Source organism: Rhea pennata, chromosome 17 (genome assembly GCF_028389875.1).
Source record: "Rhea pennata isolate bPtePen1 chromosome 17, bPtePen1.pri, whole genome shotgun sequence".
Classification (NCBI taxonomy): Eukaryota; Metazoa; Chordata; class Aves; order Rheiformes; family Rheidae; genus Rhea; species Rhea pennata.
In genome coordinates, this window is record NC_084679.1 from 16,939,238 (window position 1) to 16,965,606 (window position 26,369).

The 26,369-nt window shown below is 40.2% G+C and overlaps 1 protein-coding gene across 9 annotated transcripts in view; it reads right to left on the reverse strand.

Moving 5' to 3' along the window:
- Nucleotides 1-25,298, reverse strand: part of MTMR3 (myotubularin related protein 3) — an 88,779-nt gene extending 63,481 nt beyond the window's left edge. For all 9 annotated transcript variants that reach the window (XM_062590378.1, XM_062590375.1, XM_062590382.1 and 6 more), the window contains exon 1: nucleotides 25,157-25,298. The gene's annotated coding sequence lies outside the window, so the exon portion shown is untranslated. The remainder of the gene's footprint in view (nucleotides 1-25,156) is intronic.
- Nucleotides 25,299-26,369: the final 1,071 nt, after the last annotated feature.

A 26,369-nucleotide genomic window follows, 5' to 3' on the forward strand; every position in this document is an offset into this window, starting at 1 on the left:
AAAACAACATAGACTTAAAGAGAATCCTGTAAATATACGCAAGAAAAAAAAGGAAAAAAAGGCACTGAGTCAGCTGCAGACAACTGCATTTCAAACTACAGTGAGGAACTCTGAATGACTAGTCAAGTTTGCACCTCGCTCTCAAGAGCCTAATCAAATACTAAGGATTTAAACTGCTTTTATACATGTCCTCCTTCTCAGGGGGAGACAAGAAGCACAATCAGCAGAGTCATACATTTCTTTCAATAGCCTAAACAATTTAGAAGTGAATATTCATGTACTTCCATTTTTGTAACTGTTCTCAAGACTGACTGTATACATTATGAATGTCTAGTCTCAAACACAGAAGTCCTCAGAGTCAGATCAATTTTACTTTGTCCAACTGCGAAATTTATTCCTCTAGTAGCATGAAAGCAGCTTTTTAGAAGAAAATTGGATCTGTTACGTAATTTAAGTCTAGCACCCCTCCAGCTACTATACTGTGGTAGCATGCTCTGGAACCATTTTGTTCGAACTTTGTACATTTAAAAGCAAAAAATAATTATGATTTTTTAAGAGGTTGTCTTAGACAGCCACAAGGCTGGGTTCAGTCATGACAACTCCTTACAGATCTTGTCTCCATAGAATTCTGATAATACCAAAAGTCCACAAGCCTATCAGTTTACATTAAGATTGCTTGAAATTTCAGTCCCAGAAAAGGATTCTTGGATTAACAATGCGCTCATTCTGGGGAAAATAAATAAATAAATAAACAGCATGAAGCACCAGATAAATATACTTAAGCACTCAGATGCACCAAAGAGGATTTTTAAAGTCATATATGTATCAAAAACATTAATTTCAATTCTAATTGAAGCTCAAAGTCTGTAATAGAATGCAACCCAACTTCTGCTGAAACAAGATTTGATATATCCCCAATTAATATATGCCAGTTGTAGATTAGTCTCTTCCTCTCCAATGTTTAAAATTTAAAATCCATTGACCCAAATGTCTATTCTATTTTCCTTAGCAGACAATGAGCAGATATTTGAATAAAGGAATCATTCCTTTGTGGTGGCTTTAGCTCTTTTTAAATCAATGTGTCTCAATGGCTGTATCAACCAATAGCAATGAGCTTCTCTAGGAGAAACAAGTAAGGAAGAAGATTTAAGTCAGGGTTTCTTGTCTATTGACTTGGATCAACCTACATTATAGTTCTGTATCGCTGATTAGTTTTTACTTAAGAAAGAGATTTGACTCCAGTATAATTTTACACTACAGGTCCTTAAAAAAAAAAAAAAAAAAAGACAAATTAGTAGTGCAGGATAATAATAGTGCCTGTATGTACACATTCCTGTAACAACTCAATGCAAGAAGCATCATCTACAGAGATCTTCGTTTCTAGCACTGAACATTTGTAGGATTGCATCTGTTCACAGACACTTATGTTCTGGTGAAAACTAACGGGATTATAAAGAACACACTTTTCTCCACAAGTTGACTTAGCATGGATTCATCTAGGTCAGCAGACATGAAACTCTTACTTAAGTCTTCTCACTTACTTTCCCTAGAGAAACTCATTCTTTCTAGTTGATATAGAAAATACCCAGAAAGAAAAATACTAATGATACATAAAAAATACAACTGAAATTAAGTCATTTTTAAGTATTTTATCCTAATACTAAGAAAACATTCACTCTTTCCAGTGTGACTCAAAACAAATCTGGTTCACTACAAAAGTGTTGGTTGTAATTAAAAGAGAAACTATCAATTTAAAGACACAAAAAGCTCAGGTTCTTCAGCAGCTTTCCGAAAACACAATGTATCCCCATCTTACCCACACAGATGTTACAAAATTGACAGCAGCTCAACAGGTAATTCTGTTATTGGTGGATCAGATAAGATAGTTATAATAATAGTAATTAAAAAACTTTATTCATCTCAAATGTTAAACAAGATGCATACCAGTAAATAGGGAAATTAAATTACCTACTTTAATCTTGTTTTGCTCATGAACCTTTGTATGTCAGTATCAGCCACTAAGAAAATAAAAATTGACTTAAAACCATCTTTACATTGAATTTGCCATGCCCCTTCCAAGTCGTACTTTACAAATACAAGAACAAGTGCATATTAGTCCATGAATTTGCTTAAAGTTGTGGAAATAGTGTAAACTATGCATTTTTTAATACCAGAATTCTTACCCATGACTTGTCTAATGAACAAACATTGATCTTAAATAAAGTGCACAAAAGCAGCGTGTCATCTTAAAAATTAGATAGGATTAACTACACAAGTCTATTTTTATTCTTTAGTAAAAGAGATTTCAAATTCAAGTATAACCAATTTAGTAGCTAAAGCAAGATAGTGTCTGTACTTACTGAATGCAAACTCAGATGTAAGTCTTTAAAACCATGAGGATAAAGTACTCAGCTTACATGATTTGTTCAGATCCAAAAAAGGTCAAGGAAATTTTGTCAAGAAGGGGCATACATCATAAATGAAGAGCAGTAAGAGGTTAAGTACTTGGTTTTAAGATTCCTGATTCGTCATTTTGTTCCAGATGAAATCAAAGAGCAGAAGACCTTGTCCTCAACTGACTACATCTAGTTTTATGACCTTAGCAAGCAGCATGAAGCTGTTGACAACACACAGAACAGCACTGAGAAATTCTATAAGGATTCTTGACTTCTGAAGCAAATCTTACAAGATGTCAACTTTGGTCTACAAAGTGCAAACCAGGAAAGGACAGGAATTTCTTTCCTTCCCTCAACTACAAAACTAAAAGCTCTTGCAGGCAAGCTTGCCTTCAAATCTGAAAGGACTGCCTTTTACAGAAAGCATTCCTTCAGAAAGACTCAAATTTAATACTGGAAGTTTTTGTACTGTTAACAGCTAGCAAAAATTACTTTTGCTCATTTAAGTACAAGGGAAAAAGTATGAAAAACCAGGACAGATGTGCATGCGGACACACACACACACAAAATCACAGAATAATTTGGGTTGAAAGGGACATTCGGAGGTCATTTAGTCCAAACCCCTACTCGACACCATTCCAATTATATGAAGTTGCTTAGGGACTTGTGCAGCCATGTTTTGATTATTTCCAAAGACAGATTTTTTTCTAGATGACCAGTTCCAGTATTAGGGTTGGAACCTTAAAGTTTTGAGTTAGGAAAAAAAAATCAAAGGGAAAGGAAGCCTCCAAACTATGAGTAGAATTACAAAGAACAAACAGGGATAAGAACAACATTCAGAACACTTAAAGTCTACTAGACTCATCCTAAGCTTTTATTTCAAGAGGTTTCCCAATTGATGAAACATACAAAAATCTACCTGTGAAATCTGGAAGCAAATGCTCAGAATTGTGCTGAAAAAGAGAAAAACTGTAATTCAGATAAATGAGAGCTCACTGTAGGAACATCCTCAGCAATCAGGCCTTGTATTATTGAAAGAGTTAACACACAATTTTGTACATTTACATTCAAACGCCAGAAAATGACCAAGTTGCTTTGCCTGGGCAAAAGACTACATCTGTATGTAGAAAAGCTTACTTAACAAGATTAAATTAATCTGTCAACCAAATTCATATAAAGTAGATGTTTTAATAGAAGTACTGCATCTGTGTCACTAGCTTGGAAATGTAATATCTATAAACTGTTTTCAGGTCCAGCTGACAGACCTGTTTTGGAAGTCTTCCCTCGGAGATTTCCAGAATAACCAACGAAACCCATGAAGCAACACTTACTGCAGTAATTTGTATGCTCAATCTAAAGAATTTAACACTTGACATGAATCAAAGATGTTCATTTTTTCCAGTCACCATTACCACGGTGCTGAAAAAAAACTTTTGAAAAAAGATATTAAACCATAGCCTCACTATTTTGATATTTTACTCTTTTTCCATACACAACAGCTCAAGATGTTTGAGCACTGGCATGTAAATGCCGCTGTAAAGAGTTCCTTGATAGGGCTGGCAAGCTGTGGTGATGGATTTTTGGACTAAGAGTTAAGGTTGTTACGGGTACTTGCACAGTACAGTAAATAAGGGAGACAAGCTGACAGAACTGTACATTAATGACACTGCAGCTATCTTCTCCGCTTATGTATGCAGTAGAATTAAAGTTGTTGATTATTATATATTGACATTAAGATGCCAAGTTAAGAATTCCACATTAGAAAAAATACAAGTACTATGATCACCTGTGAAGCTTTAGTTCAGCTTCTCTGAGCTTAGGTAGGATCATCAGTTCTTTTCAATACATACACACTACTAAACCTTATTCAGAACACCACACTGACTCTAAAGTCAGTCTTTTCCACATTGCTCATTTTATAGCGCTTCTGGTTAAGCTTACTGTACTTTAAATATATTTTTCCACTGTCACATACAGCCAAGTGGTAGCACTGTATTTTTAGAAGGCAGAAGAGCTACGCATAGTGAAAGCATAAGGCATCAGGAGCATCTTCTCGTTTTGGCACCTTGAAAAGATGTTTAAAGTTAGTTTTTCAAGTACTTTCCATTTTTAGAGTGCTCTGTATTTTGTGAAACACAGCTGCACTAGCTGGGAGTATGATTTGTAGAAGCGTGCACTCAGGCCTACCAGTTATATGCGCAACACCACAGACAAAACTAGACACCTGAAAGTTTCTAGTAACTTACCCTGCAGGGACAGAGATAGAATCTAGTTCTCCAGGATGAATCTCTTGACTCACAGGATCACCACCTAATTTTTCTTCCCCCAAAGTTCCCATGCCCTTACCTAGTGCTTCTACAAGTATAAGGTAATTTAATCTTACCAGGCCATTCAGAAGATTTTTTCTGTTTCTTCCAGACACTTCCAGACACTTAAGACAATAGCAGCCTTTCCTCGGAATGACCACAGTTATTATCTAAGTGGATGAACTGGTGATGCCACTGCCCTCACAGCAGCATTCAGAAGATGAGCCTTTTGTTAGACATTTGAATTACTCCAGTCATCATCCCTCCCACATACAACTTAATATGATATTAGTCTATCAGCTCATTTGCACATTACAGAATAAAAATAAAAAATGTGGGCCCACTACTGAATGGGGCGGGGGCCCTGGTGACGAAGGCTACAGAGAAGGCAGAATTACTGAATGCCTTCTTTGCTTCAGTCTTCACTGCTCAGGGCAGCCCTCAAGAATCCCAGAGTCTGGATGTAAGGGGAAAGTCTGGAGAAAGGAAGACATTCCTTTGGTTGAGGAGGAGACATTCTGGGCAAGCTTGATGTTCAGAAATCCATGGGCCTGGATGGGATGCACCCACAAGTACTGAGGGAGCTGACGGATGTTGCTGCCAGGCCGCTCTCCATCATCTCTGAAAAGTCCTGGAGAACTGGAGAGGTGCCTGCGGATTGGAAGAAAGCCAATGTCACTCCAGTCTTCAAAAAGGGTAAGAAGGAGGACCCAGGCAACTATAGGCTGGTCAGCCTCACCTCCATCCCTGGAAAGGTGATGGAACAGCTCATTCTGGATGTCATCTCCAGACAAATGGAGGAAAAGAAGGTGATCAGGAGTAGTCAGCATGGATTCACCAAGGGGAAATCCTGCTTAACCAATCTGATAGCCTTCCAGGATGGAATGACTGGCTGGGCAGATGAGGGGAGAGCAGTGGACGCTGTGTACCTTGACTTCAGCAAGGCTTTTGACACGGTCTCCCAGAACATCCTCCTACATAAGCTCAGGAAGTGTGGGCCAGGTGAGTGGACTGTGAGGTGGACTGAGAATTGACTGAAGGGCAGAGCTCAGAGGGTCATCATCAGTGGCATGGAGTCTAGCTGGAGGCCTATGGCTAGTGGAGTCCCCCAGGGCTCAGTACTGGGTCCCATCCTGTTCAACTCATTCCTCAGTGACCTGGATGAAGGGACAGAGTGCCTCCTCAGCAAGTTTGCTGATGAGACCAAGCTGGGAGGAGTGGCTGATACAGAGAGACCTGGACAGGCTGGAGAGCTGGGCAGAGAGGAACCTCATGAGGTTCAACAAGGGCAACTGCAGAGTCCTGCACCTAGGCAGAAATAACCCTATGCACCAGTACAAGCTGGGGGCTGACCTGCTAGAAAGCAGCTCTGCAGAGAAGGACCTGGGAGTGCTGGGGGATGACAAGTTGACCATGAGCCAGCAATGTGCCCTTGTGGCCAGGAAGGCCAATGGTAACCTGGGATGCATTAGGAAGAGTGTTGCCAGCAGGTCAAGGAAGGCAATCCTGCCCCTCTATTCAGGCCTGGGTAGGCCTCATCTCGAGTACTGAGTCCAGTTCTGAGCTCCCCAGGACAAGAGAGGCATGGAGCTACTGGAAAGAGTCCAGCATAGGGCTACGAGGATGATCAGAGGGGTGGAGCATCTGCCCTATGAGGAACGGCTGTGAGATTTGGACCTGTTTAGCCTGGAGAAGAGAGGGGGGAATCTTATCAATGTGTGCAAGTCCCTGAAAGGAGGGTGTCAATGGGGATGGGAACAAACTCTTCTCAGTTGTCCCATGTGACAGGACAAGAGGCAGTGGGCAAAAACTGAACCACAGGAAGTTCCACCTGAATGTGAGGAGGAATTTCTTTCCTGTGAGAGTGACAGAGCACTGGAACTCCACTGCGCAGAGAGGTTGTGGACTCTCCTTCTCTGCAGATATTCAAAATCTGCCTGGATGCAACCCTGTCTAACATGCTCTAGGTGACCCTGCTAGAGCAGGGAGGTTGGACTAGATGATCTCCAGAGGTCCCTTCCAACCTTACTGATTCTATGAAAAATCTCTTCTGGAGAAAAATCAACTCCCAGCAAGCCTTCAGAATACACCACCACTCACATCTGGTATTATAACTTGACCAACAGCCACTGACATACTTATCAGGAATCCCAGGTCATCAAGGACTCATATTAGAGGGAAAATAGGTTGGATACCCAATTCCATAGCCTCCTTTAAAGTGTTATTCTTTTGAACACAAAGTTAGTGAAAACCTCTTAGCAAAACAAGTAATCTTTCTCTCTTTTGAAGTTTTCTTGCAAAGACAAAAGTGTTCTCAAGCTGACAAAACTGTCTGCAAGGGGAGAAAGGGCAGTAAACTATCATTTAAAGGATACTCAATTTTTCCACATCTCAAGTTACATTAGTGCTAAAATCAGACAAGTTTCAGTGGGCTCTTTCATCAAAACTTGTATACGACTCAGGAGAAGCTGTCCTTTGCCAAAAGGTCTTCTCCTTCATATGCTTTCACAGTTGCAAGCCCTCCAGTCAGGGTTCCCAGACTTACCCTGAAGCACTTCAGTGCTAGGCTGAACATCACCTTCCTAAACAGCTGTTCAGCCAGGTTCCACATATAGCCCCTGGAGTAAGGAAGGTGTTCATCTGCCTTTGCCATTAAAAAGTTATTTCTCCAACACTTATAAATGCAGACTGCTTTCTTTAAACCAAACTCTTTAATTAGTTCTCAAGCCAATAAGCATAAGACGCTGCATGTCACTTCAGTGTGGCATCACTGCTATGCTTCAACTACTTCTAGTTGTCTGCCATACCTTTAACTCATTTATCTTATCAAAAGGATGTCAGTCTTGTGCAAGTTCATCTCTAACATACTTGTTATGCCCTTAAAAGCCACTGAATTAAGTTTGAGTTAATGAATAACAGCAGTAATTATTTCATTATCCTCACGCTGAAAGAGAGCCACCTAATTCTTGGATATGATGTCAGACTTGAGAATCAGCCAGTGGAACTTATTGATGCTTTTACCGCTCAATCAGCTGCTACGCTGGTGGTACGCCTAGCGAAAGGCTTGCAGACTGCACTGACAGCTCAAGCAAGGCTTTCAGAGCATAAGACTGGGCTGCTCTGGTGGCAGCTTCAGAAAGCACTAAGGCAGCAAAGAAGCGAGTAACTGAAGTCTACCATTTTGCTTCTATGGGAGGGAGGACAAGTGTGGGAGGTTTTTAGCAGCATGTCAGTGCAAGTTTAATGTACAGGTCATGCACACTTATGGAGATCAATGTAGTAATAGCATGTCAGCTTTTCACAACTTCCTTCTCTTACCTCTACTTTCAGAGCCTCAGCGCTCGCCACTCCAAATTACAATGTCTCTGGCAGTACATAGGACAACCTGTTTATCGCACTCCATAAGAAACTGAAACTTTTAAAGAGAAACTGATCTATAGGTCCTTTATCAGCAGTTGACAATTTTGTCAAGCATTCAAAGCTAACTCTCTTCCACTTACAGCTTAGGTTGACTAACGCTTTTCATTACAGAACCTGATTCCATTTGACTTCAAGTACATGTTCATTCCCCTGTGAAAAACAAGGGCATCTCCTGCTACAGGTGGCAAGGAGGACAATTGCAAGAAAGAGTTCCTCAATCTACCAGTCGTCCCTTAGGTCCAAGACATCTGCCTGTAATACAGAAACAAGCTTTGGATGGCTAGAAGGGTTTGTATGTTAAAAAAGACTGTTCAGTTTTTCCAGGGAGATCAGACAGTTTAAGATAAGTGTTTGAAGAGGTACTATTTTGTTGACTTTATGACTATAGAAGTCCATCCTCATTGGTATCAGGACAGCTATGCTATGCACTGTCCTGAAAATAGCCTGACTCTTAGGATAGAAGTTCCCTCTTGCCTAAAACATTCCTCTATTTTCTTTAATTTAAACAAGCAGTCAACAGCAAGCTCAGAGACAGAAAATTAAGGAAGGAATAAACATTTGAACATTCCATACAAATCCATTACATGCAACCATTTTATATCAGGTATTCCCACCTAACAACTTGACTGCTCAGAAATAAAGTGGTACAGAAGTCAACTGAAGCATACAAACATAAGAAAAGATGGAAAGCCTGCAAGACCAAAGCTCAAACTTCTCATGCATAGGGAAATGAGAGAAACCTCTTGCTACCTTGTCATACTCAAGGAAAGAGCCCAAATCAAACTCTGCAAGTAGTTCTCTCTACATGGACTGCAGAGACAAAGATGCATTCCCTTCTGCAGAAATTTGATTTTCCCATGACCTGGAATTTGTAGTCCCTTCTGAACAGCCATGCACTACTGAGTTTGTATAAGATAATTGTACCATATTCTAAGTCATACAGAAAGAAATGTTATCTTCAAGATCAGCATGTGCTGTTCTGTCAATCTTGCAGGAGTGTACATGTAAGATGTATTCATTTTCAGGAATCAAGTTCTTGCATTAAAAATACTGTCAAGAATGCAATGCTGAAGTACATTTAGAATGGTTCTATTAATCCATTAGTTAATTTTTTAAAACTGTTAATGTTTACAGACATAGTGATTTATAAAGTCTACAGTAGTTTTAAGTTCTTCAGTAATACTAAAAAAAACATGCCTTTAAGATACAATACGAATTTCACAGCAAGTAAAATTGATACAAAATTAAATAAATTACGATACAGTATCAAAAATTGGCTTTGGGACAAGTTTCTATTATACAAGAAGTTTCCAAACTTGTATGGAGCCGCATCAGCACCCAGATCCACCAGAGAGCATCTCTCTAAGTGCCAAGAGCACCTGTGTGCAGGTACAGTCTGAGCCACAGAGTACACATCTCCACACAGGCAGTCACTGTCAAGCAGCAAATAACTCTTGAGATGCTTAGCTGTATGGGTATGACTGTCAGGCATCAGCTGATCAGCAGAGCACACAGCTATGCTTCAGCCTCCAGAGCTGGAAATCAGTCCCTATAAAGGTAAACATAGAAACAGAGTGAGGTAAGAAACACAGGGTTTTGAAGCAGAGTGTGAGTTAAGCAGATAATGGGATAGAGATGTCCTAAAACTTGAGAGACTGGAAGCTTAACAGTTGTGACTCAGTGATACAGCTTTCAGTTTAATCATATGCTTATATGTTCCACTGAGTCAGAGCTATCCTTACACAGGACATCTCAAACCAAGTGGTCAAAGCGTTTTAGAGCTTTTTTCAGTTGGGTCCTAAGAGGCCACATCTACGTTATTTCCACAGTAGTGTCATCTGACCAAGTTGTCTTGCCAAGAAAACTGTGAAAACCATCTGTAGCTTAAAAAAGATTAATCCTTACCAGATGCATTTTTAGTGCCATGTCCACAATAGCTGTTAATAGGAGCTGCCCCAGAGACTAATCAAGCTACATGCTTACATCTGACCTAGTCTTCTTTTAAAAAGATCTACTCCATCAGTTAGTAAGCAGTTCTTACCTGCCTTTCTCCTGAAGCAGGTATCCAATACATGCTGAATTCCACTGACTATCTCCCATTTGACGGGAGGATAGTGATATCTTAGAATCTCCTTTGCAGTTCAAGCTTAAATATACCTAGACAGAACCATTAGAAGGATGCAAAAATGTCATCCAGATTCTGCCTGCAGAAGCATCAGTAATTAAAAAACTTCAGTGAACACTGTACACTGCACTTTGGTGTTCAAACTGAAGAACAAGAAGCTCAGACTTGCCTGCATTAACATAAGAGAGCTGCTATTCTCAACAGTTTTAAGGACACTACTATTCTTTTCACACAACCACATCTTTTTGCTAGCACAACATATTGGTCTAAATGAAAGTCCAATATAAAATAGCTCTCCTATCAACTCTCTTATTTTTTCTCCAAGCTTAAAGATTACATCAGGTATTTCACTACAGGAATTTCCACTGTCAGGAAGCTGCAATAATGTTTCTTTGGTTGATTTGTTCTCACAGTATGATAACTCGACCATCAGTTTAATGCTTTGAGTTAGCAATCATTATTGCTTAGCAAAGGTAAATGCAAACAGAGACCTGGAAAGCATTAAGTAAACAGTATAAAACTAAGCTCAACTGCTTAGAGATAGCCTGAATATGCCACAAGTCCTGCAAGGGTTAGAAATATTCTCACACAGCTCTAATATGTATGGAAATTTAAAGCCCTGATGTTTAACACTTCAGAAAAGTCACACAAAACAGATCGTGCAGTGAGGTAGATTCAGACTTTCCACTATACCTAGGCATTTTGGGGTTAGTAATGGAAAGTAGATTATTTATATATGAAAAGTGAGAATTAAAATCTGGATGCAGTATTTCCAGGGTATATTTAAAGTTGCACATTCTCTCTGCAACAAAGTACAAACAAGTAAGAATGATTCTCTGAAGAGCCCACCGAAAGCCCAGAGATACTGTTCTTATAGGGTTCTTCTATACTCATCAGAAAGTACCATCAGTCATATTATTGTTGTCTCATACGACTCTGAGGAGAATGAGATACAGCATCAGGGATCTGAGGCAAGAGAGCAATGAGATTTTCAGTTCTGGCATAACCTTACATGAGGGCTATCACAGTTGCAGGAAAAGTTTTTCTAAAGACTTTTGTTGACAAGATTGAGCTCTGAACTGCTCAAACAGATACACCATTTTAAAGTGTCATGTGAGATGTTCAATCTATAGATGAAGACGTTGAAACTTACTACATACAGTGGAAGTGACCCACTTAAGGCATTCTTCTACCAAACAGTGAGCTTCACTCAGCAAGAGTAGTACACTAAGAAAATAAGTGACTCAATAGAAAACTAGAAAGAGTAATTCAGAAGTGTCAGTCTTTGCAAGAATACCAAGGACAAAGTGCTTTTTGTTTCTACCCTGGAGATCTTGACAAATCAAAAATAGATTAAATGTGCTAGTAGACTGGCTTCTACCTCGCAGACTGATACATGATCTCATAGACGAGATCTGCCAATACTCTGAAGCAACTTAGACCACTGCAAATACAGAAATACACACAGTCTATTTTCCTTTTAAGAAGTTTGAGGCAAATCAACATTACAGTAAACTGAAGGGTAATCATTTTACTTAAAGTTAAAAATTCAATAAAACATTAAAAAAAAGAAAAAAAGATAAGGTCTTAACTCCATAGATATTAAGCAACATGAATAAGCAAGTGCTTAATCTTGTCATAGCCAGTAGGAGATTCTGCATGAGTAAGGTCACCAATGAAGGCTTTATTGCCTCCAGGAATAGGCTCCGAATTAGAGACTGTTGTTGTACATTTATCATTTAACCTTGCTGCAAAGTTCATCAGCATTATTTGCTGCTCAGTAACCAAAAGCAAGTTACTAACTTTTCAGTATGAAGTTTCAGTGTACTAGTTCTAAAAATTAAATTACATACACAGACATCTTAATATCTACAAATCTATTAACCCCTTATACTATAACCCACAAGGATTAAACACATTTTATCTGTAGAAAACATATGAACATTCATCAACTAAGGTATCAGATCTTACCACAAGTACCAAATAAAACCCAGCAATTCAACTATTTCAGCGCACATTGGATAACAGTTCTGCAAAAGGAATCAGTCTGCTCCCACCTCTGCATAAATTTATAGTACAACTCAAGTTGAAACTGGTAGCAATGGTTAGACCTTTCTATATCAAAAGTTGAGCCTAATATCCAGTGCCATGAGGCAATCAGTATTGCTAAATCAAAAGAGCTGCATGATCTGCAAAGCAGATCTATTACTTAATACCTGTCCTAGACTAGGTGACACCAGCAGTACTCTACCTAGTGAGGACCATTTTAAACTAGCAAGACTTACTTCTGAATAGAAGCAGTTTGGCTACAGAAACAAGATGAACAACTGCAAAAGCACTCAACAGTTACTTTACTTGCAGCAATCTTAATGCAGAAGTCTCATACCAAAAAAACCAACCACAATCTCCCTAGATTGGTTATGCTGAAGGTGGCACCTTCAGACTGCAAGTTAAACAAAAAAAATGCAAGATGCCAAACACCACAGACAAAGCAACCTCAGATTAAGAAGCAGATATCTACCTCAAATCTGCCTGCAAGGAAAGTGTGTCACTTTTTGACAAGGAGTTACATCCTGAGAGAAGGAGAAATAAATATGTTTGAATTGTGATAAATTTGAAAAATTTTGACTCCTACCCCACCAGCTGAGTATTAGCAACATTTTCTTGAAAGCTTTACACCAAAGAGCTATAATTCAAGCCTACTGCTTTACACACAAAAAAGCTGTTATTTATCCCTTCAAAATGCAGCCAGGTTTGAAGGAAGGCAAATCTAACTAGACTAACTAAAAGACTTGCTTCTTACCACAGAATTGTACCCACTTTCATTCTACCCACCTTCCTTCATCATCAAGCACTTCATTTTTAAGCTCCTTTTACCAGGTTTATGCTACAGTATCCACCCGAACTATTTTGTTTAGATGAGACACTAATATGCACTTTTCCCCCATTCTTCCCCGTCAAGAAAGCTTGTATCTGATTTGAGTTCTGCATCACCTTCAAAGTGATATAACAGGCTCTTTATCTCAGAAAGAAATTTTTGGAAGATCTCCAGGATTTCACAGTCATGAAGCCACCTGCAGATCAACTCCTAAATCTTAATTAAGAAGTTCAACACTGTTTTTTTTACCCAAGATAAGAAATAAAACTAAAATAACTAAAGAACAAAAAAGGTGTAACAAGATAAGTCTTTGATTTGCTACAGATGGTGTTTGCTTCCTTCTGTTAAAAAAGAACACCTACCTACCTAGTAAGTTTGGAGTGACACACTTGGTATTTATAACTAAGACCTAAAGATCAGGATATAAGTGAATGAGTAGGAGCTAGCTCTTTTGACAAATGCAAGTTTTAACAGGATACATTTCCATTCTACACTTACACAGTTTAAAGGTTACAAAAACCTCTGAGCTGGAGAAACAGATCAACACCATGCCAAAAAAAAAAAAAATCTTTATAACATGGCAAAGATGTTCTGAATTCCATTTAGAGGCTAAGCCGTCACACAGCATGATCTACATATATGTTAGCTTCACAAAAAGAGATCAGCAAGTTAAGAGTTCTAGTTAAATAAGATGGGTTATTTAAGAGTTTAAGATGTACTAATAGTCCAGTACCTAAGCCATCAACATGATTTTTCAATACACTTTTCAGGTAAAGTGTGTTTTTAGAAGTCAGATAACAAGCAGGAGATTCTTTGCACAAGTTTTAACATAACCTTTCTTTCAGCATGTACAATCTTTTGACAAATTAAGTTCTTCAATATTTAGCATAAAGTCACTTACAGGAGAATGCATAATGTGACTCAGTTTCTGCTGAAATATGGTGCAGACTGTGTTTTGATTCACAAATATTATGCACTGATTTCTCTTTTAACAAATATCTCCATTCTGCTGAACAAGCCATCTTTGAACCAGCCCTAATATATTCTTAATCTTTTGCATTCAGTTAGCTGCAAATAGTTAAACAGATCTTCAGAACACTAACCACACACAGGGATCCTTTTCTCTCTCTTAAGTCTTCCATATTCAAATAGGAGGCCCAGAGTTCTAGAAAATAAGAACTAGAACACTGGTTCAGGAGTTTACTGTCCATTGATTCATACAAGCTCCTAGGCTGACCTTCTGTACCACAAAGGTGTTTCACTGCAACATCTCCAGACTCCCAAAGATCCTTCCAGTAGTAAAACCACTGAGACCCCACCCCGTCGCTAAACAGATTTGAGTATCCTCTGCACTTCTCTTCAAAACCAGCCTGGAAATTCAAACCAGCTCTAGGAATTCTTTAATTGTCTTGGCAAGAATCAAGATAAGAATTGTGGACTTTAAGCACATAAATCAATTTTTAGATTTTTTTTTAAGCACTAGACCTTTCTTTAAGCCATGAACTTAAAATTTAACTAGATTCTTCCCAACTTGCCTGCTTACCTCTAACTGGCACTTCTGCTACAGCAACTCTCTCCCCAAAAAACTATGTCCCTTCTTGCCCTGTTCATGACACAAGCCACATTTAGTGAGACTGACTTTTTTGACAAGGTGGGTTTTAACTACTTTATCACTTTTTACCTTTGAGCAGTGAAGTCAACTGAGCTCAATAAGTATGTTATTGAATCTGAAGCACATTTTTAGAAGCTTTTTTTTTTCTTTTTAACCAATACACTGCTTGATGTACTGGGACTGACATGGTACCAAATGTTTATGATGAGACTGAAAAGTGAGGTGTGTTAGAAAGCTGGACAGTAACTTAAACTAATGTTTAGAAAAATAAGATTTAAGGCACAACAGCACGCAACTCTAGTGAGCTGTGAAGCTGTTTCCTCCTCAACCAGAATAAATGGAGTTTTCTTATGCAATAGGAAGAGTTGTCATACCTTAGTGCTGAATGAGAACATGGCAGTTGAAGGAGTGATGCAATACCACCATTAACGTTAATAGGAGTGCTGCCTGGGTGTGACTCAAAGGACAGAAGCACCCAAGATTGTACCTTAGATAAATAGTATATTTAAAACTAGTCTTAGAGCAAGAAATAGCTCTTAGTGCCCCTGCTATACCAATATTAAGTTTGTCAAATCAAGCAAAACCACAACTCCACAGGCTGAGCACTCTGCATGAACACACCCACCAGTTCAGGTAACAGCCAATACAGTGACAAGCAATGAACTTAACCAACCTCTGCAGGTAAAAATCATATCAAGCAGGTTTCAAGATGAGCTTCCTATTCCAAGTTGAATTATTACCAACAGCATATTTGGTGTTGCTCCTCTCTTTCACATATTGCTAAAGAACTCTCATCCTTAGTCCCTTCTACTGTTAGGTCACCATTAGCCTTTCAAGAGTTCGTAAGTGCCTGTGTGACAAAATAAAAATATCACAGAGGACTTAGAATGGCCTAGTAATTGAAAGCTAGACAGCTTTTAACCCAACCTACCAACTAATGCTTTAGAGAAGCAAAAGATAATTTGTCTGGAGTAATAAGCTAACTACAGGGCCACTACAACTAGAGCGCCTCAGTTATTTCTGCATTTCTGTCAATGCAAGTGAAACAGCTTGGGGAGAAGCAGGTTTCAGCTGCGGATGGAATCAATTACTGAAATTACTCCAAGCAAAGCTGTAGTGTTCTGGTGCTTAATGTACCAGATTCTGCAAAAGCAGCACCAATACTCAAGATCAGTATCTTAAAATCATTGGAGCTTATAAACATCAGCTCATGACCATATTGCAGGATTTCAGGGTATCCACTATTCAATATTCCATAAACTGAATGTTTTAGAAGACCCCAATGATATTGTTATCTTGCATAGTCCTCTCACTTGAGATTACTGTTTAGCAGTTACCCTCATCAAGTGTCAGCATTCATGCTATCATTTAAAATGAAAATTCCAGTTTTAGACATGCGGAAAATATTTTGGTTCTAGCTAGTAAAGCCTTCAGAACTGAAGTCAGGAAACAGCAAAGTGTTACTGTCATGCAGTTATACAAAAAACTACTATTTCTTTTTTGAGCATATCAGCTTACTGTTATTTAGAATTCTTTTACTTCAACAAAGGTTTGAGCACAATTAAACAGCTAGATATTCACCAATGCCCCATGTAGGCACAGATTCTGAAAGGAAGACCTAGTCCCACACAAATTCCCTAATACATGGTTTTAGCATTTGCAGATATACTGAACGTATGGGTATACCGCAGGCATATTGAAGGCCGACTCCTTTTCGTCATCAAGCTTTACAGCAGAAATCTAATTTAATCATAGTCAGAAGTCTAAATGATCAGAGGCTTCCCCTTGGTTTTGCCAGAACATACACCAAATATTAAAATCTTAGACACAGATCTGCCATACTGAAGACTCCCGTGTTGCTGTCCCTCACAATCTTAATTTACTCATCTGTTATGTACAGAGATGCTCTGCAGCAGTGAGGTATGTTAACCGAACACCTCCAAATCATGTGATACTCATGCTCAAGTACAAAAGGATTGAAGAGATTTCAGTCCAAATCAAAAAAAGTACACAAGCAACCTATTGTACTCTGCACTAGAAAACAACTATGCCTTGACCATAATCCACTAGCCAAACCTACAAAGTAAGCCTAGTAGGCCGCACAATACTTACTTTGCTACCATCTTCCTCCCTTTTCTTCAGAGTTCAGATTTTCCCAAAGTAGGAAAAAGGTACATTCCTCTGGGAGTTACTGAAAGAAAGGTTCACTGAACATAGATAAAGATGATAATTTAATTATAATGGGTATCCAACCAGAATATAATGCCCTGCTCACAGCAAATTCCTACTACCAGCAGTATGAACAGCACTGAGAGAAAATAAAGAATTTGAATTTGTCAGGTTACTCAAAGCTCATGACAGCTTGTAGCATACCCACAAGTCACTAATTAAAGAACAGGAACTCTGTAATATTAACGATGAGCATTTGTTTGATAAGAATTTGTCATTCATTTGATTAAAAGGTTATCAACTCTTAAGAAAAAGGTGCACAGTGCTTAAATGTAAACAAAAAAGTGCTAACAAAGATAATGAATGACATTAAGACAACTTGATTTGCTTTCAACTTCTGCCTGTAGAAGGCAAATAATCAAAATAATCTAGAAATGCAATAAACTCAGTCAACTCAGTCAAGTGTCTTCAGCCAAAGGTCTACCAATGCGTACATTACTCTAATGTATTTGTTCTCAGAAACTGAGAAATGGGATTAGCTTGATCAGAGAAGTCTAGCAGACCCCCCAAAATTCAGGATGACCAGGAAACAAGCTTACAGGTAACATACAACAATACATTACAACTGCTGATCACTATTAATAACAGTAAAGAAAACTCAAAGACAGTTTACTCTCAAAAGAGTCTCTTGGCAAAGCTACCAATTCACAAGACTCAAAGAGGGCTTCAAACAATAGCAAGCTTTGACTGCAGAATGGATACAACGTTTCCAAATTAATTTGCAAGCAAAGTTGCCTTTGGGGTATAGCAGGTGAGCTTTTATTTTGCAGCTTCTCATTTTGGCTCTGTTCTTTGTCAGAAGGTAGACAAATATTCCAAAGTCTGAACTTAAGAATGCACAGAACAATAAAAAAGTCAGCTCTCAGCTCTGATAAAAGCAATTTTGAAATTTAGAGAAGACACTGTGAAGGCTGGAGGCAAGTAAAACGAGAGTTTTTTGTTGCAACAGATTTAGAATTAGGTTTCTGAAAAGGTCTTAAAGCAAACACCTTATCAAGGATGCAACAGTCAAATTGTATAATTAGGAATGACAAAACTTCACAGCCTCTCATTTTATCTCAGGCTTAAGTTTCAGTGATAGCAATTACAAGCTTACAGACAGCAATGCAATAAGTGAAGCTTTCACGGGTACACATTTAGGTCTATTACTAGGACCAGAGATGAAATCAGACAGCCATGGAACCTAGCTTACTCCTTCCATGATCTACTTGCAGAGAAAACAACAGAAGCAGGCTGCTAGTCCCGTACGCTAACTACCAGGTAAGAAATTCCAGGGAAATGCTCTCCAGCAATTCCAAACCAAGTCACAAACACTTCCACATGGAACTTGGGACTTAAACTCATTCTGAAAACCTGTACTGTGGTAGCACAACAGAGATTAACACTAGCTCAGCTAATAGACTGGATCATTCTAATATCTGTATGCCAAAACTGAGGCTTCATAAAAAAGTATTGAGGTAGCTGCAGAGTTATCTTACTCACGTAACATCTGCTTTAACACATTAAAGGTAATATCTTAAGTACCTTTAACATATTAAAGGTAATAAAATGCTGCAGTCATAAGTAGTTTCTTCCACACAGTTATGTTAAGTGCAAATAAGTTGTTTCTTACCTCTCTAGGTGCTCAATCTTTTTGTTACTGTATCTTCAATTCAGTCTTCAGTTACAATTACTATCCTAATACTTCCAGCTACATTTTCTAAAGACTGAATGACTGAAATCCTTAACAGCCTTTTATAGGGGAGGAGGATTTTAAGACTGCAGAGCATACACAGACAGTTCTGTCCTCTCCACACAAAGATGGTAGAGAGCAGTTCCCCCTAGGCACTTCCAAAGGGACAGAAAACAGCATTAGAAAAAAAATGTTCCGTTCTGTCACGAGCCCTCCTTTTCCCAGTTGACACTGAAGTCAAAAACCTTCTTTTACAGACATAGCAAAGGAGGATCTATTTTTATGTTTTCCAGAAGCTCTGATCATTCAGGTAACACTACAGAATTAATACTTTGAATATAGTCCTAGTTTCTAGTCCCAAAGTTAGAGAAGCAAATGAGGCCCCAAAAAGGGCAACAGAAAATGGTTCCGTGTTTCTATAAATAATGCTTATACCAGTGCATAAAACTCAGGATTAGAGAGAAAAATTGCAAAGACTTAATTATGGCATTGCAGCAGTTTTCCTCTACAATTCAGCTTGGAGTGTATTACTTCCTCTTGTACTGATCATATTCTAGGAACTGAATCTTGTACAGTACCAGAGAGATCAAAAATATTTAAATAAACTTGTTTTGAATACAAAAGAGGTGTGCCTCTTTTGAGGCACAGATAGAGATCTTCAATTCAAGCTATCTTATTTTCCAAAAAAAAAAGGAAAGAAAGGAAAAAAAAGAAAATCTCAGTTATAACGTAGAGCTCTTCATTAGTTTTCCTAGAGAAAAAAAAACTTTCCACATTCTTAGAGAAAAAGGTAACAGGCAAGACAATCTTTTGTAGAAGTCTTACGTAGACAGTGCAGCCACAGGATGAGAGAATCAGATATAGGCAGTAAATTACTTTGACAGTGTTGCCTCCTTGAATAGTAGAAAGTTTTTAAGATTAAAGTGAAAAAATCTCTTTTCCAAGTAGGATCTGATAGGCCAGACCTTGCCAATCTACTAGGGGCAGCACCAGTAAAGATAACTTAGTTCTGAAATTAAACTGTTTGAAGACGACCAGCTTACAAGCTACTTGAGATTCCATGAGTATGTTCAATCTTTAGTTCACTAGGTGCCTGCAACTGCATATCTGTGCTCCAGCTCAAGAAACTTAGCACCTAAATCCTGCTTCAGTCCCAGAGGAATGGGTATGCTGATCAGCCCAAGTCTTCTAATGGACCTAATCCAACAGACAGAAAACCGTATTTAACTTGATACTTTCTGGAGCCAAGTTACAAAGGCAATCACAGCTTCTCAATTTAAAGCTTAGCCAGGAGTGCTTTGAGAATGTGCTTGCCCATGAAATAGGAAGCTCTCCTCACACCAGAGGTTACAACTCATTCTCCCCAGTCACCACACTACAGACAATTCTGCAGAGAAGGAATATCCAGCCCTACAGAGGTCATCACAGAGAACACAGGAATGACGGGACTACTAGACAGGGAACACAGAGGAGCACAGGACAGGCTAAGACCAGTGCACACAACTGCGTGAAGGAAGACTGATTTAAAAATCAAATTTCAAGGATCAGAACCAAGACATGTTATCTTTCCTACAAAGGTATTAACCATCTTCTGGTGCTTACCCTGCCTTCTTATCCCAAGAGTTTAACCATATGAATGTGTCTCTCATTATGTTTCCTACAACGGAGCCTCCCAGTCAGGATGGCGGGGGGGGGGGGGGGGGGGGTCTGTTCTGATTGCCCTTCCAAGTGTCCAGCTCTTCCTAAGGAGCCTAGGGCTAACACCAAATTTCTGATTTTGGTCTAGATTCAAGCTTCAAGCTAACTCCACAGGTGACAGAATAATTTTCCAAGTAAGCTCAGGGTTCACAGCTAGGATTCTAATGGCTCTTAAGATACAGAACAGCTAAAACCCAGAAGCTGACCACTACCGTGCTACTCACGCACTGAAGAACAATTTAATGAAGAATTGAAGCCACATTAGTCAGTGAAAACATCAGATAGATCAGCCTTTAACAGACAAAAATCAACCAACAGCACAGGCAGCCTTTTAATTTTGGTAATCTCCACCGCAATGAACACTGGAAAATAGTGAGATATGGTGAATGAGGTAAAAAAGACGATCTCTTAGGCTTTTAACCTACTAGTATTTTCTTCAGGACTCAGTTTCCTTGACTTTTTGACCATTTTCTATTGTGCTGCAAATTATAATTTAAGGTAATTTTGTAATTGAATTTTTTTCACTTGTTTATCTAATAATTTTTAATGGTACTTAAGATCTAGCAGCATGCGTTCCCCAAGTCGCTATTTAAGCTGTTAATTTATTATAGGCTTGATCAGTAGCTAGTATTGCCACTTCACTCCAGGCCATCCTATCAATGCTGCTTTACAGCTCTTCATCTTTCTTCCTTCCTATCTGAAAGGGGGGAAAAAATTGACTAATTTTTATCCCCCTTCCCCCCCCCCCCAAAAAAAAAGAAAAAACAAAAAAAAACCCCAAGTTCCACTAAAATCATACTCAAAGCATTATTTTTTTTCCAGAACGATAATACGTTAGTATAGCAGCTTTTACAAGTGTAGATGCAATACTGCTTAAAGCCCATTTAGGTTCAAGTCTTTGGAAATCCAACTTTCCCAAGGATGGGCAAGTAGAACCTACGAAGGCAGCCTTGTTCAGATTTTTTTTTCCTACCAGAATTTGGAAGAGTTCCCCGACTCCTGAGAGCTACTACAATACCATACAGTTGCCTCACTTATGCATATAAACACTATTTAAGAAAAAATTCAAATCGTATCATACCAAGCTTACTTTGTTGCTACTACTGACAACATTAACACCCATGTGAAGGAAAAACGTCTTAGAAATATCCAGTTCCCTCCCTATTAAGGCTTACAGAACATACTTCCAGTCAACAGTAACAGTTAACAGGTTTACTTGCTCTCATATTCACATGTTAAGCCAACGGCTGCTTTCTAAACTTTAGATTATGATTCTCAGTAAGGGATACTTCAGAAGATAAAGCAAAGCTAGGTATCAGCAACCATAGTTTTGTAAGTTAAGCCTTTAGCCTCAAGAAAAGCACTCTTTTTAAACCAACTAAAGAATCAATGACTTACCCATTTCAATTAACATTCCAGAAACACTTCTGCTCACTTGGCATAGTGCAGATCTGTAGTTCCAGTTTTTCTAGGAGCATATTGCTATTTACTGAATGTGAGAAGAGCACCTCTAGTTCATACATTTCCAAAACAATCCAAGCCCATTTCGTAGCAGACTAAAGGTGAAAAGTACCACTGATTTCAACAAGATAACACTGCACTTCCCTCCAGCTACAGGTTTCAAACTATGATCAGCAAAGACTGATTTAAGGCCTTCCTTACGGGATAAAACATCATCTCCCCTACGGCCCATTGCTGCTCATTTACTTTACATCACTACCAGAAACTGTTAAATAGATTATAGGAAAAAACAGGTCTACAACGTTCATGCTCTAGGTTACAATTAGGATCCTAGGACACAAAGCACAGTTAGGTGTTCTTCACTAGCCCAAAGCAAGGGGACAGTCTTGGCTGTTTCTCTGTTCTCAAATAGATTCTGAACAAGGACAGTGGACACCAAGTAGTGTTGTAGTTTGTGACCTCTGCCCATCCCACCAGCAGCAGATGCATGATAAGCTGATACACACGCAAGTCAGTACAAGGATGTGAAGCAATCCTTCACAGTTCAACAGTTAATGTATTCAGGAAACAACTAAAGTTATAATACTTTTGTTTATAAAGGAGACAGGTCCTCAGTGCTGCATGTCACACAAGTCTTTCTAAGAAGTCAGCATTTCAAGTTCCTGAACTAGCGTTAACCTCACTTTTAGATCTTTCATGCAAGCAATTCAGCCACCCTATAATTTTGAAGCTTCACAAAGATAAAGAAATTGCTATCTTTTAACCATTCAGGTAATTACAAACAGCATGATTTAATACCCAGGCATATTCCAAGTTTTCCTGAGATCACTGGAAAGATATAGCACCACCCATCTAAAAGAGGGATGAAATTACAAATCAAAAAATTCATTTCTCAGAGAGGTAAAACCTACAGGGGACCTGAACAGCAAGTCTTTATACCATCAGCTACTCAAGCATGAGACACATATGCAGAATGGTCGTACACTATGACAAAAACCAGGCTTAGAGAATTTAGTGCTTAGAAGCTTATCTTGAAATAAACATTTATATAAGCCATCTTTCTTTGATTCAGTCAACTAAAACATCTAGGAAATAAGTGTGAATTCAAACACATGGAATTTTAATTCTATTTTAAAATATCTCATAAGCACTATTGTACTACTTGGAGATACATGCTCTGGAAGATATTACTAATTTTAATCCAGTAGAAGAGTCCTGTGTCCATATCCAATTATACATCCCCTTAAACAGTTACCAGAGCAGAACTAGCCATCACATCCCTTTGTTCTCTGCATGTAAAAAGATGTTAAAACTTTGTAGTGGATGCTAACCTGGTTTCATCCAACTCACTCCACAGAGATTCTCCCCCTTGCTACAGCAGATTTGTCAGGCCTCTTGCCCTCAACCCAGTAGCTTTGCAATTCCCTTCTTTTTCACAAGTTAATTATCAAAGCACTGAATAGCTATATTCCTCCCAGTCTTCAAAAGCTAAAATTATACTTCTTTCCATCATCCCATGTGAAGTGTAGGTTGAATGAGATCCGAGATAAAACATTATATCCCTATCTTCAGAAACTCAGACATGTTCCAGTTCTACCTCCTGCAGTTGTGGACAGCCATTGTCATGAAAAATTAGTTTTTTCAAAACAGCCTTTTTCACCTACTATCATTTCTGGATTGCACAACATAGCTGTCTGCACCAGAAAGTCTTGAAATCTTAATGTTAATTTTTCTTAAACGGACTAACAGTGATGGACATTATCAGTGTTCTTAAGTAACTATACTAACACTGTCAGCAAGAGAGCTAAGCTTGAAGCTTAATATACGACTTCTATAATTCTTAAGTTTAGAGAGGAAGTACTATAAGACCATCTTTTAGTACCATAGCTCAAAAAAAAAGGAAAGGAAAAAAGAAAAGACCAACCTACACATCATTCAACATTACTATTTCTGCACATTGTCCCCCCTCGCCAAACTTCAGTGACAACTCAAACGCACTTCTCATTGCAACATCTTAAAATCTCAGGCCCCACCTCTACTTATCTGCAGAAAGCTTCAACACTTACTGCTCAAAGAATTTCCTGTGCTATGAAAAAAAAGAAAACACTTTTTCCATCCTCCAAAAACAGTGTGATCAGTAGCAGTTGAAGCAATGCAGAGATCAGGTGTCAGCCTCCACTCCTGAAGTTATCTAGGAGCAGTCCTTTATAAGATTCCCCCACTTTTTCTCCACCAAAAAGTCTGTTTTCAAATCCCAGAGCACATACAAAGGTATCTCAAACCTTTAACGAAAGCTCTGTATGTGACATGTTTTGCAAGAAGCCTACAATATTTCCTTCAGTCACACAACCATCCTTTCCCAATGGTCCTACCTAGGCATTCAAATACTCCTTTATTTTCAGCATAAAGCCAAGCTGTACTTCTGCACTCAGCATTGCTTGACATGATTTGTTAGACAAGCTCTTTGCTTCTAAAGGAAAGCCTTACTACACGTGGTTACACAGGCTCATCACACAACAAAAACTGGTGACAAGTGCAAGGACAGGGGAAAAGTGCATGTCAGATGTGCAGTCAGCAAAAGAGTTACAAGCTCATACCCAGCCTTCTCGCTTGTGAGGAACGTGTATGTGAATGAAATCAGTTTCCAGTGCAGACAGAACTGAAAGAACATGAGGTCTTATTTGTAGGGAAAACACTTGATATAAGAAAGAACAGAAAAGTGGCACTGCACTAGAAAAACCTCAAACGCTGGGGGGATGAGGGGAGGGAGGGCCACTACATACCGGAGAAGAGCAACATCTGCTCACATCGCATCAAAAGAACAGGTCTGTTGAGAGGGACGTGGGGAAGAGGTGCTAGCAAAGCCCCATACTCAGTAAACAAACCCCGGGGCGCTTCCCACCTCGTGTAAAGGCAGGGAAGGTTTTGGCCCCGTACAAGAACGGCCCAGCACAACCGACAGAGCGCCAGAAGGCGCCGCGGTCACGCGCGGCACCACGGCGGCCGGTAACGGTAGGAAATCCCGCCGCTCCGCTACAAGCGACCGGGCCGAGCCGCCTCGCGGGAAGCCCGCGGATCCCGTCGGGGCCAGGGTAGGCCTTGGTACGCGGAGCCGCCGCGCGTGCCGCCTCCGCACCCGGCCCCGCGAGTTGCCTGGCCGCGGCGGCGGCGGGACAGACTGCGCCGCAGCGGAGCGAGTGCAGGCCGCCGGCCCGGCCTGGCCGCCCGCGGGCCCTCACCGCAGCCGAGGGGGCGTGCCGCGGCCCCGCCACTGACAGCCCGCCCGCCGCCAGGCCGCGGCCCGCCGCCGCCTCCCGCACACGGCCCGGTTGGGCCCCGCCGCCCTGCCGCCTCCTTACCGCGGGGCAGGGCATGGCGCGGAGCCCCCACACCCCTCTTGGGGTGCGGCCTCCTGCTTCGGCCGGGGTCGCTCGGCTTCCCACTGCAGCCGCCACCACCGCCGCCTCCTCTCACAACCACAACAACATGGCGGCCGTGCAGGACGCGGGCACAGCGGGGCCAGGCGGGCGCGCGCGCGCAGCACCTCCTTCTCCCCCGCCCCCCATCGGCCCTGCCGAGGGGCGGGGCCGGGCGCACGCCCACCGCCTCCTCCTCCCGCCTCCGCGGCCGAGGGGCGGGGCCGCGGCCTGTGGGGCGCGCGAGGCGCGGCTGGGGGTGTCGCGTCGCGGCTTGGGCGAGGGGGTGGCAGCGGGTCTCGCCGCGCCGGGCCGCCTCCTCTGAGGGGGCAAGGTGGCAGTCAGGGCAGACGAGCGTAGCCTCGTTTCCCTCCGGGCCCGTGTTGACATCATTAGGAAGCAGAATATGAATCTTTAAAACTCCATAATAAACAATTACCTTTTCCAGTATGCCTGGAAGGAGATCAAATATGACATATTTCAGGACAGTGGATCCTGGGGACCTAGGGCTTCTGTACAGCATAACCTGCTGGTAGCTCTTTCTGCTTTATAGAGGGAACTAGCTGGGATGCCTCCACTGACTGTCTCTGTGACAACAAGGATGGGGGAAAGCTGTATTCCAGCTGCTTATTTTGGTGACACAAATAGTCCTTCTTTGACATAATCTTTAACAATATGGTTAAACACATTACATGAAATCTCCGCATTTCTTGCGTTCCAATCTAATTTTTAATAAATATTAGGCATGGCCCCATATTAAATAACCATTTTGCCTTTGTCTTCAGTAGAAACGATGGTCAGGGCAAAGGACAGCAGTTAATCAGTGTATGGAAATGGAAATTACTGTATCCAGAGGGAGAGTAGGACCCATGGAAACCTGACACACTCAGCACAGAGCACAGGGTGTTGCCAAGCCCATGGTTCTGACAGACCTGGAACATGTTCACACCCATCCAGACCAAGGTTTTTTAATCGGTCGAGTTGGAGGTAGCAATGAATTATTAAGGAACTGCTCTAACTCTGTTTTTTGAAGCAGGAGGAAAAAAAAGCAATCCAGTCATTAACACACCTGTTAGTCTGACCTCAAGACCATTAAAAGCTTTAGAAAAAAATGTAAATGAAAAAGTAATTGGAGACAGACAGGTAAGTGGAAAAT